This window comes from Prionailurus bengalensis, chromosome B3 (assembly GCF_016509475.1).
Source record: "Prionailurus bengalensis isolate Pbe53 chromosome B3, Fcat_Pben_1.1_paternal_pri, whole genome shotgun sequence".
Classification (NCBI taxonomy): Eukaryota; Metazoa; Chordata; class Mammalia; order Carnivora; family Felidae; genus Prionailurus; species Prionailurus bengalensis.
Genome location: NC_057355.1, coordinates 40,125,299 through 40,131,321, shown reverse-complemented (window position 1 = coordinate 40,131,321; position 6,023 = coordinate 40,125,299).

Here is a 6,023-nt window from a genome sequence, read left to right as displayed (position 1 = left end):
GAGCAAAAAGATATATAGCATATTTTGAGTATGTGTAAATGTATTTTTCTGGGGACAAGGTCCATGACTTTTATCAGATTCTCAAAGGAACCCACACTATAGGTCAGATTCTCCCAGAATCAAATCCTGAAGTGAAGATTCATGTGTAAGTGATTTAGTAAAGAAATGTTCCCAGGAGAAGCCAGTAAGGTAGAAAAGGAAGCAGGATAGTAGGGAAAGGGGACAAAACCAGGCAAGAGTGTAATTTTGTGTGAAACCACACTCAGCCTGATGCTTAGGGAACTCGGGGGCATTAATTGCACCTTCAAGTTTTTTCCTACTCAAGACAAAGTAGCTAGGCTTTTGTACTCTCATGGCAGTGGGTCATTGGCTATGGGCCAGGTGCCCTGCAGTTTTGTGTGGGTCATAAACTGCCGGGCACTTTCAGCTCTCCTAAGGGAAAAGAAGTCTCCAGCTCCCGAGGGCAATCCTTGAACGCTTAATGAAGGGTTGGAGGCACAAGGCTGGTAAAGGAATTTGAGGGGATTTGGGCATGTATAGTTCATATTCCAAAAAATTCAGGAATCACTGATCTAGTACAACCACATAATTTTATAGACTAGGAAATGGAAACACTTCTGATTGTATAGTGCCTAGGTACCCAACTAAACCTCATAAACCTCCTAAACACCCCCAAATTCTAGATAAAGGAAAAAAAATCTTTTTTCTTTTTGAAAAAAATTTTATTAAACACACTTATGAACTGACGGTAAAGTAAGCAATGTTCAGGCCAGAAAGAGACAAAAGCTAGAATTCAGAGGGCAATGAATGAAAAGTAATGAAATCAGCTTTTACCTTGAATACATTGAATTTCGTGAACTTGAGCTTCAGTTTTTCAGCCTCATGGAAATGGGACAACATTTAATAAGTCCATGCTTGTGGCACCTGCATGGCTCAGTCGGTTGAGCATCCAATTCTTTATTTTGGCCCAGGTCCTGATCCCAGGGTCGTAGGATCAAGCCCTATGTCCAGCTCCTTGCTGGCCATAGAATCTGCTTGAGGTTCTCTCTCTCTCTCTCTCTCTCTCTCTCTCTCTCTCTCTCTCTCAAATAAAAAATTGAAAAGAATTAAAAAAAAGAAGACCATGCTTGAAACAATCACTAGCAAGAGACACTGGGACTGCTTTAATGACAGTAAACTAACAGTGACCCTCCTTATAGGCCCAGGCCTTGAACTACTTTCCCTAAAATAGTTCTTAGAGGAGAGTGAATACCTGAAAGAGGTTGGGGGCTGTTAGGAAGAGAGAAGAGGGAATGGCCACTAGGGAGCCAAGCAGCAGGGTCTGCTTCAAGAACTCTGGTATTATGAACTTGACCCAAGGAAAATACCTTACAGCTTGGGAGAGGCAGAGGAGTGTGGGAGGGTGAAGAATCTGAGTTCACTTCTAAGTCCGCATTCATGTCTGAGTCCTGTGGAGGAACATAGCATAATGAAAAAAATGTAGGGTGTGTGAACCAGACTGACACCATCTTGGACAAATCCACCATGATGGTCGCTCCACGATCTGAAGCCTTCTTGAGCACAACCCCACACACATATTCTTTCTTTTTGTTTATCCACACCCTTAAGTACACCCTCAGGGCATAATGTCCTCAATATGCTCTGGAGATATGAATATGACAGACACCAATTTTCAAAAATTCTCCTCCTGGTGGTCCCAGAGCATGTACTCCCCAGCCTCTAGGCTATAAAAGCAAATCTTATGGGAGACAGAGTTGTGGACATTTACTCATCTTTTGGTTGCCCAAGACATAGGCTTCTGTCCATATGTCCCTTTAATAAATTGTTTCTTGTCAAACTAATGGCTCCTTTGGCCTTTGGAGGTCATTTTGCATATACCTCTCTTTTATGGAGTAAAGATTTCAAGTAGCAAGCTGTTCTGGAGGATTCTCAAAGCAGAGAGAGGCATTCCCCCCTCCACAGTGGTATTCCTCACAGCTTTGGCCTCTCAAGTGCTCTTTGCCTCAATCAAAGCAGGGAAAGATAGGGGGAGCCCTACTGGAACAGGTTGCTTGTGAGCCCATAGGAGCTGAAGCCTGAGGTCTCTCAGAAATAGATGGGTAGTTTTTCAGGGACTCCAGGGGTTCTTTATCCACCTCACCTCAGCAGGTGGATGCAAAGAACAGGTAGAATTTGGGTGCTTATTGCTTCATTTTTATTCATGTAGCTCCATTTATATTGAGGCCTTAGGATATAAATGGAGGAGTCCAGATTGTAAAAAATCTGAAAAATAGATCCTGGACTTGGTAATTAGTAGGTTCTTGGTGGGTTTAGAAAGAGAAGCTTCAGAGATTGAAATCACCCTCCAGGGATCCAGGAGGGGGAAGAAGGAAGTATGATGGGAGGGGACACAAAGACTGGGACAAGAGGTCTCCAGGAAGTTAAAGAAGCCAAGGAGGAAGTATGGAGGGATTAAGGTTGTCCACCAGTAGGAAGGCTATGCTGGGTGTGGGGTTTGACATTTAAGATTTCTGAGGAAGAGTATCTTACCCAAATTATTTAACTACCAAATTATTTAATCTCGCTGAGCCTCAGCCTCCTAATTTATGAAATGGAACTAAATTTCCTACCTAGTAAAAGTAAAAACACCTTTTGTCTCTCAGGATTAATGGCAAAGCATGTAAGTGTGATATGTAGGATGTGGCAGGCACTCGAGGACTGTAGAAGGATGAAGGAAAGTGTGTCGTTTCTCATCTATGGACCTAAATTTCCTAATCCTTACTAATTGCTGACTTTATCTGTCAGTTACTGAGAGAGATTAACATCTTCCACTGTGTTGTGAATTTGTCCGTTTTTATTTTGCTTTCCTTGCTTTCTCCTTTTGCTTTATCTATTTTGGAGTTATTAGGTATATATGCATTTTTTAAGTTTATTTATGTATTTAAGTAATCTCTACCCCCGACATGGGGCTCAAACTTACAACCCCAAGATCAAGAGTCACACATTCTACTCACTGAGCCAGTCAGGCACCTCTAGATGTATATAAATTTAAGATTATTCTTTTTTTTTTTTTTTTTTTTTTAATTTTTTTTTCAACGTTTTTATTTATTTTTGGGACAGAGAGAGGCAGAGCATGAACGGGGGAGGGGCAGAGAGAGAGGGAGACACAGAATCGGAAACAGGCTCCAGGCTCTGAGCCATCAGCCCAGAGCCTGACGCGGGGCTCGAACTCCAGGACCGCGAGATCGTGACCTGGCCGAAGTCGGACGCTTAACCGACTGCGCCACCCAGGCGCCCCTTAAGATTATTCTTTTTGATGAATTGAACCTTTTATCATTATGAAGTGACCCTTTTGTTTCTCATAATGCTTTTTGTCTTAAAGTCTACTTGGACTAAGATTAATATAAATATGTCAGCTTCCTTTGGTTACTATTTGAAAGATTTTTTCCATCCTTTTAAAGTTTCTGTGTTCTTATGTTTTAAATGTGACTTTATGAATAGCTTATAACTAGACTCATTACCTGGTCTAGTTTGGCAATATTTTTCTTTTAACTGAAGCCTAAAGTCCATTTACATTTATTAAAACACTGATGGGGCGCCTGGGTGGCGCAGTCGGTTAAGCGTCCGACTTCAGCCAGGTCACGATCTCGCGGTCCGTGAGTTTGAGCCCCGCGTCAGGCTCTGGGCTGATGGCTCGGAGCCTGGAGCCCATTTCCGATTCTGTGTCTCCCTCTCTCTCTGCCCCTCCCCCGTTCATGCTCTGTCTCTCTCTGTCCCAAAAATAAATAAATGTTGAAAAAATAAAAAAAATAAAAAAAAATAAAACACTGATACAACTTAACAGAAACCCATGGGGGAGAGGAAGAGAAAAAAAAAAAAAAAAAAGAGGTTAGAGTGGGAGAGAGCCAAAGCATAAGAGACTCTTAAAACCTGAGAACAAACTGAGGGTTGATGGGGGGTGGGAGGGAGGGGAGGGTGGGTGATGGGTACTGAGGAGGGCACCTTTTGGGATGAGCACTGGGTGTTGTATGGAAACCAATTTGACAATAAATTTCATATATTGAAAAAAAAAAAGAAAAATAGTTAGAAAAATTCTATCTCCAGCAAATTAAAAGCTAGAGAGAATAAAATATTTTGAAGTTTAAAAAAAAAACAACACTGATACATACACACATATACATTTATGTGTTTATTTATTGGTATGCATGTATGTATTTCTAACCCATTATTTTTTATTTTCTAGGTTTCCTTTTCTATTCTTTCTTGCTTTCTCGTTTTCCCTTATTCCATTTTTCTCTTTACTAGTTTGCAAATTATACCTTTTTTGCTAGGTTTAATGGTTATACTAGAAATTTTAACATGCATATTTTATTTGTCTGAACCTAAAGTTAATCAACATCTTTAATTTGTTCTTTTTAAAAATTTTTTAAAATGTTTATTTATTTTTGAGGGAGAGACAGACAGACTGTGAGCCGGGGAGGGGCAGAGAGACAGGGAGACACAGAATCTGAAGCAGGCTCCAGGCTCTGAGCTGTCAGCACAGGGCCCGACACAGGGCTCAAACACACAAACTGTGAGATTATGACCTGAGCCAATGTCTGACACTTAACGGACTAAGCCATCCAGGCACCCCACAATCATTCATTTTTATCTCTCATGGTTCCAGGACTAACTGGGATCACTAGGTAACTCTTGCTCAGGGTCTCTCATGTGGTTGCAGTCTGATGGAGACTAAAGCTAGAATCATCTCAAAACCTTGTTCGGTACACGTCTCACAGTTGATGCTGGCTGTAGGCTAGGTTTTCAGTGGGGCTGAACACCTACATTTGGCCTCTCTATGTGGCCTGGGTATCTTAGCATGGAAGCTAGGTTCTAAAAGGGAATATCTAAGCAGAGCAGTCCAGGAGGAAACCATATTACTTTTTATGGCCTAGCCTTAGATGTCACACAGCATCACTTCTGCCACATTCTGTTAATTACATGCAAGTCACTAGACCACTCATATTTAAAGGAAGGTCAATTAGGCTCTATCTCTTGGTGGAAGAGTGTCAAAAAATTTGCAGACATGTTTTAAAACTATTTTATACCCCTTCTGTATGCCAAGCACTAGACAAGGCACTTGGGATAGTGGTAAGTCACAAACCCTAACTTTATGGTACTTACAGTCTAATGGCAGAGATACACACTAATAAAATAATATTACAAATATGTATAAAATTGTAAACTTTGATAGTGCTATGAAAGATGAACAGAGGGAACTATGAGAAATTATATCACACATTTGTATGACATGGACCAGGGACCCAAGGAAGACTTCCCCAAGGAAAAGACATCTGGGTTGAGATCTGAAACATTAGTGGATGCTAACTCTGTGAAGCATGTTAAAGAAGGGCCTTTCAGACAAAGAGACCAACAGTCACTGGCCCTGGGACAGGAGGAAAGGTGACCTAAGAGGCAGCCAGCCTGGAGGCAGATAGCAGAGGAGAGAGGTGTGAGACAGGGCTGCAGAGGTGGGCTGAGACCAGGCCCCTGGACTTTATAGGCTAGGTGAGGATATCAGCCTTTGGCCTTAAAGGTGCAGAAAGCTGTTGAGGGTCACTCACTGGCAAGTGATGTAGGCAGATCTGCACCCTAAAGCTCACTTTGGCTGCTGTGTGGATGGCCCCTGCCAGATGTTGAGTCAGGACTGGGAGGGCTGTGAGACTCTTGTCTGCAATACCTCCCTTCTCCATGAGACTCCCATGCACATGCTGAAGCCAGCAGTGGCCTACATCGTATACCTCTAGGCTGGGCTCCAATACCCTATACTTGGCTTCCTCAGTCCCTCTTCTAAGGTACAGGAAGTTCTGCCATTTTGCAATCTTAATTAGTCACTCCTTTAGTCTGTCAGTTAGTTGGTATAGCAGATTGAAGAGTAGTCCCCAAAAGATATGTCTGCATCCTAATCCCCAGAACCTGTGACTATTACCTTATTTGGAAAAAGGGTCTTTATGAATGTAATTAAGTTCAGGATCTTGAGATTAGGATATTATCCTTATCTGTGG